General features: G+C 36.7%; 1 pseudogene; it reads left to right on the top strand.

Annotated features, from left to right (window-relative positions):
* The first annotated feature begins 1491 nt into the window (after positions 1-1491).
* LOC138338509 (uncharacterized) lies at positions 1492-11547 on the top strand (annotated as a pseudogene).
* Positions 11548-11751: the final 204 nt, after the last annotated feature.

The raw sequence follows: 11751 nt of genomic DNA on the forward strand, positions 1-11751 counted from the left end.
ATGATTACATAATTGTGATGAATTAGCATGATGAGGCTGTTCAATCTTAAACCCTAAAATGTTTTGTTAATAATGATGCCTTGGTATAAAATAAGGCTTGATGAACTAAAAGATTGAGAATAGTAGATGGATCGGGTGTCACGTTCTGACACCAGGATAGTATATGGATCGGGTGTCACGTTCCGGCACCAGGATAGTATATGGATCGGAGTGTAACGTTCCGACACCAGGATAGTAATGGATCAGTGTCACGTTCCGACACCAGGATAGTAGATGGATCGGAGTGTCACGTTCAGACACCAGGATAAGTAAAGAGAATGAATTTTGAAATATGTTAATATACTCAATCTAAAGGACCTGTTTCCCAAAAAGAGTATGATGTGGAGGCTTGAGTCCTCATAGATGTGTTTGGTGGTGCTGTAAATGATTCTTATACTTGTTGCTATCACCTGTTAAGAATATTAGTTGATTTTATGTTATTATCTGAAATATATTGCTTTCTATTTTTAGTTGGCCGATGATACCTACTCAGTACTCGTGTTTTATACTGACCCCTACTTGTAATTGTTTTTCATTGTTATTTTTGGAGTGCAGCAAATGTGCCATCGTCTTCAACTCAACCGTAACTCTAGCCAGTCTTCATCACGTCGGATCTCAGGGTGAGCTAATGCTTCTAGCTTGGACTGGATCTTCTTCTTCATGTCTTGATGCCTTGAAGTTCCGGCATGGACTAGTTGTTTATCATTTTAGCTTCCTAGATATTCTTAGATTTAGTATCTTAAGGATAGATGTTCTTGTGGTGATGACTTCCAGATTTTGGGAATAATAAGTATTGAGTTTTTAGAAGTTATTTAATCGATTTTCATTAATGAGTTTAAGTCTTCCGCATTATATTATGTTATTTATGGTTGAAATGTTGGGGTTTAGATCTGTTGGTTCGCTCACATAGTAGGATAAGTGTGGGTGCCACTCGCGGCCCGCTTTGGGTCGTGACAAACTTGGTATCAGAGCATTAGGTTCGTTGGTCTCATCACACAAGAACGAGTCTAGTAGAGTCTTAAGGAATGGTAGGGCGACGCCTTTACTTTTATTTGAGAGGCTATAAGACTTTAGGAAAATTTCATTCTTTCTTTCTTTTGTGATATTACTTGGATCCAATTGGTATATAGTTGATACAAATTGGTATCTGATCATCTTCACTCTATTTCGCAGATGGTTAGAACTAGAGCAACAACTACGCCAAGACCAGCACCGGCAGGACAGGGTGCGTCTGAGCCAGCCACTGGGGCTGTAGCTCGAAGAGGAGCAGTGACAAGGGGTCGTGGTAGAGGTCGTTGGAGGACGTCCTCTAGAGGAAGAGGAAAAGCACCTATCCCATCTAGTACTAGGGTGGTAACTCCTCCACCGACTGAGGAAGTAGTAAGAGAGGGTGAGGAAGGGGAAAGTGAGAAAGTGCAGAATGACGAATTACCACCCCAACCTACCCAAGAGATGATTAATCAGGTTCTTGCTTATCTTAGCGCGTTAACTGATCAAGGACAGACACCTCTAGTATTTTCTGCACCAGCACCTCAGGTTCCGGAAGTGCGACAGGCCGCTGCTGAGGCTCCCCGCATGGATGCCTCAATTGAAATAGGCACGTTTCCTCGTTTCACTACAGGGCCTATAATGACAAGCGATCAGCATGAACTTTTCAGTAAGTTCTTGAAATTGAAACATCCAGTCTTCAAGGGTGCTGAATCTGAGGATGCCTACGATTTTCTGGTTGATTGTCATGAGTTACTACATAAAATGGGCATAGTGGAACGATTTGGCGTTCAGTTTGTAACCTATCAGTTTCAGGGAAATGCCAAAATGTTGTGGCGGTCACATGTTGAGTGTCAACCCGCACAGGCACCACCTATGACTTGGGCGTCGTTCAATAGCTTATTTATGGAGAAGTATATCCCTCGGACCTTGAGGGATAGGAGGAGAGATGAGTTCTTAAGCCTAGAGCAAGGCAAGATGTCAGTGACTGCGTATGAGGCTAAGTTCCGTGCATTATCCAGGTATTCCACCCAGCTTTGCTTCAGTCCACAAGAGCGGATTCACGGTTTTGTGAAGGGGTTGAGGTAGACTTCGTGATAGAGGTTGAGGGAGTGAAGCCAGATGACTTCACCATGGCATCGACATTTAAAAGGTTTTGTAATGGAGGTGAGTTTAATGGTTCTTACTCCAGAGGGCAAGGTTCAGGAGGTTATCCAGCTCGATCTATTCACTCTTCACTGCAGACTGTAGTTGGGGGTCCACCGCAGCCCGGTCAACACTTCTCTGAGTTTGGAGGTTATCCCCAGACTTCGTCATTCTCACAAAGACCTATGCTTGAATCCAGATAGTGTTATGGATGTGGGGAGACTGGACACATTAAGAGGTATTGTCCAAAACAGAGTTACAGACCTCAAATAGTCAGAGGTAGAGGTGGTCATGGAAGAGGCCGTCATTCTGGATGGCGTGGTGGCCAAGGTAATAGTGTTCACCAAAACGGCCGGGGTGACGGACAAATGGGAACTACTGCAGCGCAACCTGGTAGAGGCAACGGGCAGACAGGTGATAGGGCCTATTGTTACGCTTTCCCTGGGCGGTCGGAAGCGGAGACATCAGATGCTGTTATCACAGGTAATCTTTTGGTTTGTGATTGTATGGCTTCTGTATTATTTGACCCTGGCTCCACATTTTCATATGTATCTTCCGCATTTACTACTGGCCTTAATTTAAATTATGAATTGCTTGACATGCCTATTCGTGTTTCTACTCCGGTGGGTGAGTCTGTGATAGTTGAAAAGGTATATAGGTCTTGTCTGGTGAATTTTTTGGGAGAAATACTCATGTAGACTTGGTTATCTTAGAAATGGTTGACTTTGATGTAATTATGGGTATGACTTGGCTTTCTCCAAATTTTGCAATATTAGATTGTAATGCTAAAACTGTAACGTTGGCCAAGCCTGGGACAGATCCGTTAGTGTGGGAGGGTGACTACACTTCCACTCCAGTTTGTATCATCTCCTTTCTTCGTGCTTAGAGAATGGTTAGTAAAGGGTGCTCAGCTTTCTTGGCACACCTCCGGGATGATACTACCCAGGTACCTTCCATTTAGTCGGTTCCGGTAGTCCGTGAGTTTCTGGATGTGTTTCCTGCAGACCTTCCTAGTATGCCACCGGATAGAGATATTGACTTTTGCATTAATCTGGAGTCGGGTACTCGCTCCATTTCCATACCTCCTTATAGAGTGGCTCCAGTGGAGTTAAGGGAGTTAAAGGCCCATCTTCAAGAGTTGTTAAGTAAAGGTTTCATTAGACCAAGTGCATCCCCTTGGAGTGCTCCGGTGTTATTTGTGAAGAAGAAGGATGGGAGTTTCCGGATGTGCATAGACTACCGGCAGTTTAACAAAGTAACTATTAAGAACAAGTATCCCATTCCTCGCATTGATGACTTGTTCGATCAGTTACAAGGTGCTTTTGTCTTCTCTAAGATTAACTTGAGATCCGGTTATCATCAATTGAAAGTATGGGCAACTGATGTGCCACAGACTGCTTTTGGAACCAGGTTTGGGCATTACGAATTTGTAGTAATGTCTTTTGGTCTTACGAATTCCCCTGCTGCTTTCATGAGCTTGATGAACGAGATTTTTAAGTCATATCTGGATCTCTTTGTGATTGTATTTATTGATTATATACTGATATACTCCAAGAGTAAGAAGGAACATGAGAAGTATTTGAGAATTGTGTTGGAAGTGTTAAGGGAGAAAAGGCTTTATGCCAAATTCTCCAAGTGTGAGTTTTGGCTAGATTCAGTGTCCTTTTTGGGGCACGTGGTTTCTAAGGATGGAGTGATGGTGGATCCTTCTAAGATTATAACAGTGAGAAATTGGGTAAGACCTACTAATGTGTCAGAAATAAGGAGCTTTGTATGTTTAGCCAGCTACTACCATCGATTTGTCAAGGGATTCTCTTCTATTGCTTCCCAATTGACGAACTTGACTAAGCAGAATGTTCCATTTATATGGTCGGATGAATGTGAAGAAAGCTTTCGGAAACTCAAGACCTTGCTGACTACGGCACCTATCCTTACCTTGCAAGTAGAGGGTAAGAACTTCATTATTTATTGTGATGCATCCTATTCTGGTTTGGGTGCAGTGCTAATGAAAGAGAAGAATGTAACTGCTTATGCTTCAAGGCAATTAAAGGTGCGTGAACGTAACTATCCGACCCACGATTTTGAATTTGCCGCAGTTGTGTTTTCATTAAAACAATGGAGACATTATCTATATGGGGTCAAGTGTGAAGTCTATACTGATCATCGTAGCCTACAATATGTCTTTACTTAGAGGGATTTGAATTTGAGACAGAGGAGATGGATGGAACTACTGAAGGATTATGATGTTACCATCTTGTATCACCCAGGAAAGGCTAATGTTGTAGCAGATGCCTTAAGTAGAAAAGCAGGGAGCATGGGTAGTTTAGCCCACTCACAAGTTTCTAGACGCCCATTGGCTAGAGAGGTTCATACTCTGGCTAACGACTTTATGAGGTTAGAAGTAAATGAGAAGGGATAATTTTTGGCCAGTGTGAAGGCGAGATCTTCTTTTCTTGACAAGATCAAGGGAAAATAGTTTGATGATTAGAAACTAAGCTGAATACGGGATATGGTGTTGTGAGGAGAGGCTAAAGAATCAATACTGGATGAGGAAGGTGTTTTGAGAATTAAGGGAAGGGTATGTGTTCCCCGCGTTGATGATTTGATCCACACTATCCTTACAGAGGCTCATAGTTCCTGATATTCTATACGTCCTGGTGCAACCAAGATGTACCGTGACCTAAAGCAAAACTTTTGGTGGAGTAGAATGAAGCGCGACACTGTTGATTTTGTTGCCAAATGTCAAAATTGTCAGCAAGTAATGTGTGATCACCAGAGGCACGGAGGAACACTTCATAGAATGCCCATTCCTGAATGGAAGTGGGAGAGAATTGCAATGGACTTCGTGGTTGGTCTTCCAAAGTCATTGGGGAAGTTTGACTCTATTTGGGTAATTGTGGACAGATTAACTAAGTCTGCTCACTTCATCCCGGTCAAGGTGACCTACATTGCAGAGAAGTTAGCCAGACTCTACATCTCAGAAATTGTTCGATTGCATGGAGTTCCACTTTCCATCATATCAGATAGAGGTAAGCAATTTACTTCTATGTTTTGGAGAACATTGCATGCTGAATTAGGTACTAGGTTGGACCTTAGTACTGCATTTCACCCTCAGACCGATGGTCAGTCCGAGCGAACAATTCAGGTGTTGGAAGATATGCTTCGTGCATGTGTGATAGAATTTGGGGGTCATTGGGATAACTTCTTACCCTTAGCGGAGTTTTCATACAATAATAGCTATCACTCAAGTATTGATATGGCTCCTTTCGAAGCATTGTATGGGAGGAGATGTAGGTCTCCCATTGGTTGGTTTGATGCATTTGAGGTTAGACCTTGGGGTAGTGATATTTTGAGGGATTCATTAGAGAAGGTGAAATCTATTCAAGAAAAGCTTTTAGCGGCTCAAAGCAGGCAAAAGGAATATGTAGATCTAAAGGTTAGAGACTTGGAGTTCATGGAGGGTGAGCAAGTCTTGCTGAAGGTTTCACCCATGAAAGGGGTGATGCGGTTTGGAAAAGGAGGTAAGCTAAGCCCGAGGTATATTGGACCATTTGAAGTACTTAAGCGAGTAGGGGAGGTGGCTTATGAATTAGCCTTGCCCCAAGGAGTGTCAGGAGTGCATCCGGTATTTCATGTGTCTATGTTGAAAAGATACCATGGGGATGGAAACTACATTATTCGATGGGATTCAGTTCTGCTTGATTAGAATTTGACTTATGAGGAGGAGCCTGTTGCCATTCTAGATAGAGAAATTCACAAGTTGAGATCAAGGGAGATTGCATCCATCAAAGTTCAATGGAAGAATCGACCAGTTGAAGAGTCCACTTGGGAGAAGGAGGCTGATATGCGAGAAAGATACCCACACTTAGAATTTAGAAATTTGGGTACTGAGATCGACTCTCTGAACATCAGGACGAAATGGCAGGAGGGACCGTTGAGGGCTCGACGGACCGTCACAAATCCTTCCGCAGAATTAACTCTATGAACCTTGTGACGGACGTGCAGGACGGACCCTCACAGGCTGCGTGACCCTGACTAGGTCGGATTTCTGTTAAATATTTTAAGGGGCGTTTTTGACTATTCTTGCTCATAATTATAAAGTTAGTGGTTTAATGTTAATAATTCAATTACCTGGGGGTTAAAAGAGAGAACATTGAAACATGTAGTGGGTATTTTATCATCTTTTATAATTAATTATATGCTAATTAGGGTAAAAGAAAGCGGGTTTGAATAAGAAAAAGAAAAAAAAGAACAGAGAGAGAGGGAGAAACGATTGATTGAGAGAGAGGAAGAACGCAGCTTTGGGAAAGTAGATTGCTTGATCAAAATTCTTCGGTGGAGGTAGGTTATGGTTTATGCTATTTCACAGTAAACTCTTTATAGAGAATGATATGTATTGGGTAGTAATGTAAAGTCTCCTATATTGCTTAATTGCGTGCATATATAATATGATTACATAATTGTGATGAATTAGCATGATAAGGATGTTGAATCTTAAACCCTAAAATCTTTTGTTAATAATGATGCCTTGGTATAAAAGAAGGCTTGATGAACTAAAAGATTGAGAATAGTAGATGGATCGGGTGTCACGTTGCTACACCAGGATAGTATATGGATCGGGTGTCATGTTTCGGCACCAGGATAGTATATGGATTGGAGTGTCACGTTCCAACACCAGGATAGTAATGGATCGGTGCAACGTTCCGACACTAGGATAGTAGATGGATCAGAGTGTCACGTTCCGACACCAGGATTAGTAAAGAGAATGAATCTTGAAATATGTTAATATACTCAATCTAAAGAACCTGTTTCCCAAAAAGAGTATGATGTGGAGGCTTGAGTCTTCATAGATGTGTTTGGTGATGGTAAATGATTCTTATACTTGTTGCTATCACTTGTTAAGAATATTAGTCGATTTTATGTTATTATCTGAAATATATTGCTTTCTATTTTAAGTTGTCCGATGATACCTACTCAGTACTCGTGTTTTGTACTGACCTCTACTTGTAATTGTTTTTCTTTGTTATTTGTGGAGTGCAGCAAACGTGCCATCGTCTTCAACTCAACCGCCAACTCTAGCCAGTTTTCATCAGGTCGGATCTCAGGGTGAGCTAATGCTTCTAGCTTGGACTGAATCTTCTTCTTCATGTCTTGATGCCTTGAAGTTCCGGCATGGACTACCTGTTTATTATTTTAGCTTCCTAGATATTCTTAGATTTAGTATCTTGAGGATAGATTTTCTTGTGGTGATGACTTCCAGTTTTTGGGAATAATAAGTATTGAGTTTTTAGAAGTTATTTAATCAATTTTCATTAATGAGTTTAAGTCTTCCGCATTATATTATGTTATTGATGGTTGAAATGTTGGGGTTTAGATTGGTTGGTTCGCTCACATAGTAGGATAAGTGTCGGTGTCACTCGCGGCCCGCTTTGGGTCGTGAAAATTTATATACCTTATAGAAAAAATACTAATTAGTGGGGTAAAAGGAAATTTAATGTACCAAAAATTTAATTTTATAATAAGTGCCAACTACTCAGTAGCATTAACAGATAGATATATAGATAAATCATTAGTTTTATATTGGAAAATGTCTGGAATAGAACTAGCACCACGTAGTAAAATATTTACAGCAAGTTGTAAAAATTTATATATACTGACAACAAAACATAAAATAACAGCAAGAAATAAAATCGATAAAATAAAGATAGAAAATCCTTTTGAAAGAATAATTACTATAATAGACAACAATGACTATAGTTACAAAGAAATTTACATAGAAGAAGATTTAGAAATTGTAAAAGAAAGATTAAGTACTTCAAATGTACCAAATACATTAACTAGAGCTAACTCATCAAGAATGAGCACATCTAAAAGGAACTATGAAATCTTGCAAAATTTATTAAATACAGAAGAGATAACACCATACCACTATTTTATAGCAGGAATAATGGACCAAAGAAGATATAAAATTTTAATAAATACAGGACAAGAATAGAATTATATAATGAGAGAATTAGAATTAGATACAGAAATTATAAAAACAGGACACTTATGCCCTAGATTACCTAGTGAGATAGTAACCACAAACGAAGAAATAACAGAAAAAGAAATAATTATAGGAGGAATACCATTAGTAATACTATTTATAATCTACCAAGGAAGCCAAAACATTACCCTAGGTATAAAATGGTTAGAAAAAGTTAAACCATAAAATATAGAAAATGACCAATTAACAATAACTCACGAAAATAAGAAAATAATTATCAAAAGAACAAAATGAATAATGAAAATATATATACTTGCAAAAATTATTGTAGAAGGATACCACAACAGATATTATACCCCCATGATAGATACATGAGCAGAAGCAAATACATGTAAATATAATTGTTAACAGAAGATAAATGGGAAAAATTAAAAACAACTATGGTAGTGACAGGATTTAACAATGAAGGTAGTATGATCACATATAAAAAAAAAATATAAAAATACAAATATGGGATACAATACTAACAATAGAAGATATGTATAATTTTAAATTTACAAAAAAAGATACGTTATTAGGAATGCCGTTTATAGAAAGATTTTACCCACATATTATAACAAAAGTACATTGGTAGTTTACCACACCATGCGAAAATAAAATAGGAGGAAAAAGATAATATAACAAGCAACATAAACCCATAGAATAGATAAAAGGAAATGAAAAGATAAACCAAGAAATGGAAAATATAAGTAAAAATCAAATAACACAATTAGGAATTATCATATTTACAATAGATAAAGTAAAGATAATTAACGAACAACTAGAATTATTATATAGTGAAAATCCATTACAAGGATGGGAAAAACATAAGACGAAAGTAAAAATTGAATTAATAGATGAAAATAGTATAATAACACAAAAATTACTAAAATATAATTTTGATGATTTAAAAGAATTAAAAATGCATATAGATGAACTGTTAAAAAGTAATTATATACAAGAGAGCAATAGTAATCTTACAAGTTCAATATTTATAGTTAATAAACATAGTGAACAAAAACGAGGTAAATGTAGAATGGTTATAGATTATCGCAACTTAAACGCTAAAACTAAAACATATAATTACCAATACCAAATAACATACTAAAAATAAGACAGATACAAGGATATAACTATTTAAGTTAATTCGATAGTAAATCAGGATTTTATCACTTGAAATTAGAAGAAGAATCTAAACAGCTAACAGCATTCACTGTACTGCAAGGTTTCTATGAATGGAATGTTTTACCCTTTGGATACAAAAATGCACCATGAAAATACCAACATTTTATGGATAATTATTTTAACCAATTAGAAAATTGTATTGTTTATATAGACGACATATTATTATACTCCAGAACACAAGATGAACATATAAAGTTATTAGAAAAATTCATACATATAATTAAAAACTCATGCATAAGCTTAAGTAAAAAAAAGAAGAAATAATGAAACCCCAGATAGAATTCTTGGGAATACAAATAGATAAAAATGGAATAAAAATGCAAACACATATTGTACAGAAGATTGTTAATCTTGATGAAAATATAGATACAAAAAAGAAATTACAATCAGTTTTAGGAATAGTAAACCAAGTAAGAGAATATATACCAAAATTAGCAGAATATCTAAAACCAATACATAAAAAACTTAGGAAAGATGTTGAATATCATCTTGATGATAAAGACAAAGAACATATAATACGTATCAATAATTTAAGCAAAATATTACCAAAACTATATTTTTCGGATGAAGATAAACGATTTTTATATATTGTAGAAACAGACTCAAATAACCATAATGATGGAGGAGTTTTAAAATACAGATACGATAACGAATAGATTGAACATCATTGCAGATATTACTCAAGATCATATACAGAAGCACAACTAAAATGGGAAATAAATAGAAAAGTGTTATTTGCACTCTATAAATGTTTATTAGCATTCGAACCATATATAGTTTCCAATGAATTTATTGTTAGAACCGATAATACACAAGTTAAATGGTGGATCACTTGAAAATTACACGATTCAGTCACAACTAAAGAAATACGAAGATTGGTATTTAATATACTGAATTTTACATTTGCAATTGAAGTAGTCAAAACTGACAAAAATATGATTGCAGACTACCTCTCAAGACAAAGCTACTCAAATCGAACAAGATAATCCAATGGAAAATATACGCAAAACCTTAACTACACTTTGCACAAAAGTGGACAGTATAGGCTTGAGAGTACAAAAGCTAGAGACTAATGAAGAGATACTGAAGTCTAAAGCTAAAAGTCAGCAGCATGACTATAAACATGCGGATCTATGCCATTCGGCAGACGGTAAACAGCCAGAGCTAGAAGGAGACGTTGAAAAACTCCTTAAAACCCACAACGTTGTTAATATTGCAGGTACAAGCACAGGAGCTATGGAAAAAACTACTCCAAGAAATATAAATCTAAGTATCCTATTTGCAAAACCATTTATTCCAAAAATACAAATAATAGATACTCCAACACCACAAACATCCACAGATGCAGCCATCCTACATAAAGAAAAGAAAATATATAACCATATTTCCCAAACTTACATTGAAAATATATATGAAATACAAACCTTTTTAAACCTTAAACCTAGATCTACCACGACTACCGAAAAGACCCAAGATTATTTAACCCAAAAACTACAAGGTTACAACAGACACATTGCACAACAAAAGACAAACCCTAATCTAATCAAAACTTGTTATAATTTCGGTTTATTGAGTACAGTTTATACATATACAAGAGAAGAGATAAGTGGAATTGCAGAGATCCACAAATCATTTTTAACATATAAAAAGACAACAAAAGGAAATTTATTTTCTATTAAATTCTATACAGCACCAGCTGAGATACTCTACAATGAGATAAAACCGATGATCCAGCTAGTAAAAATTGAATTAACTCGGGAGATGATAATACCGGAAGAGATAAGACATCAACCGGGGATACCAAAAGTTTAGATATCCAATTTTATGCAAATAAAAGAATAATTGGGTTATCAACTATCATACAAGAATTATCTAGTAATTATATACAATGAAATGCTATATGTTGTTATTATTCCAGAGACCATTTAATGATCTACGCCAATTCACGAGAAGTAAGACAAGCAGATATAGAAGAAGTCCAGAAATGGATTTTATCTCTACTGAAACCAAAATCTACACCAACAACAAGAGCACTAAAGAAAGGATTTATTTCTGAAGAATTATTAACAAAATACTGCAAGTTAATTGGACACAAATATCCGGAACACATATGCTCGAAATGTAAAGAAAGATATGATACTATCCCCGAAGTCCTATTCGAATAAAGAAAGCCACACAGCTTGCAAGAAAAGATAAGAGAAGATGAGATAGACATCAAAAAAGATATGTAAAGTTTTTGTTTCATTATTAGTTGTAAAATAAATGTCTAAGTCAAGTATAGACTTAGTCAAAAGTTACTTTTAGAAAAGTCAATATATGAAAAGTAAAAAAAAAAAGTCTTTTGTTTTCTTGTGTCAGCCAAAATAAAA

Source organism: Solanum lycopersicum, chromosome 9 (assembly GCF_036512215.1).
Source record: "Solanum lycopersicum chromosome 9, SLM_r2.1".
Classification (NCBI taxonomy): domain Eukaryota; kingdom Viridiplantae; phylum Streptophyta; class Magnoliopsida; order Solanales; family Solanaceae; genus Solanum; species Solanum lycopersicum.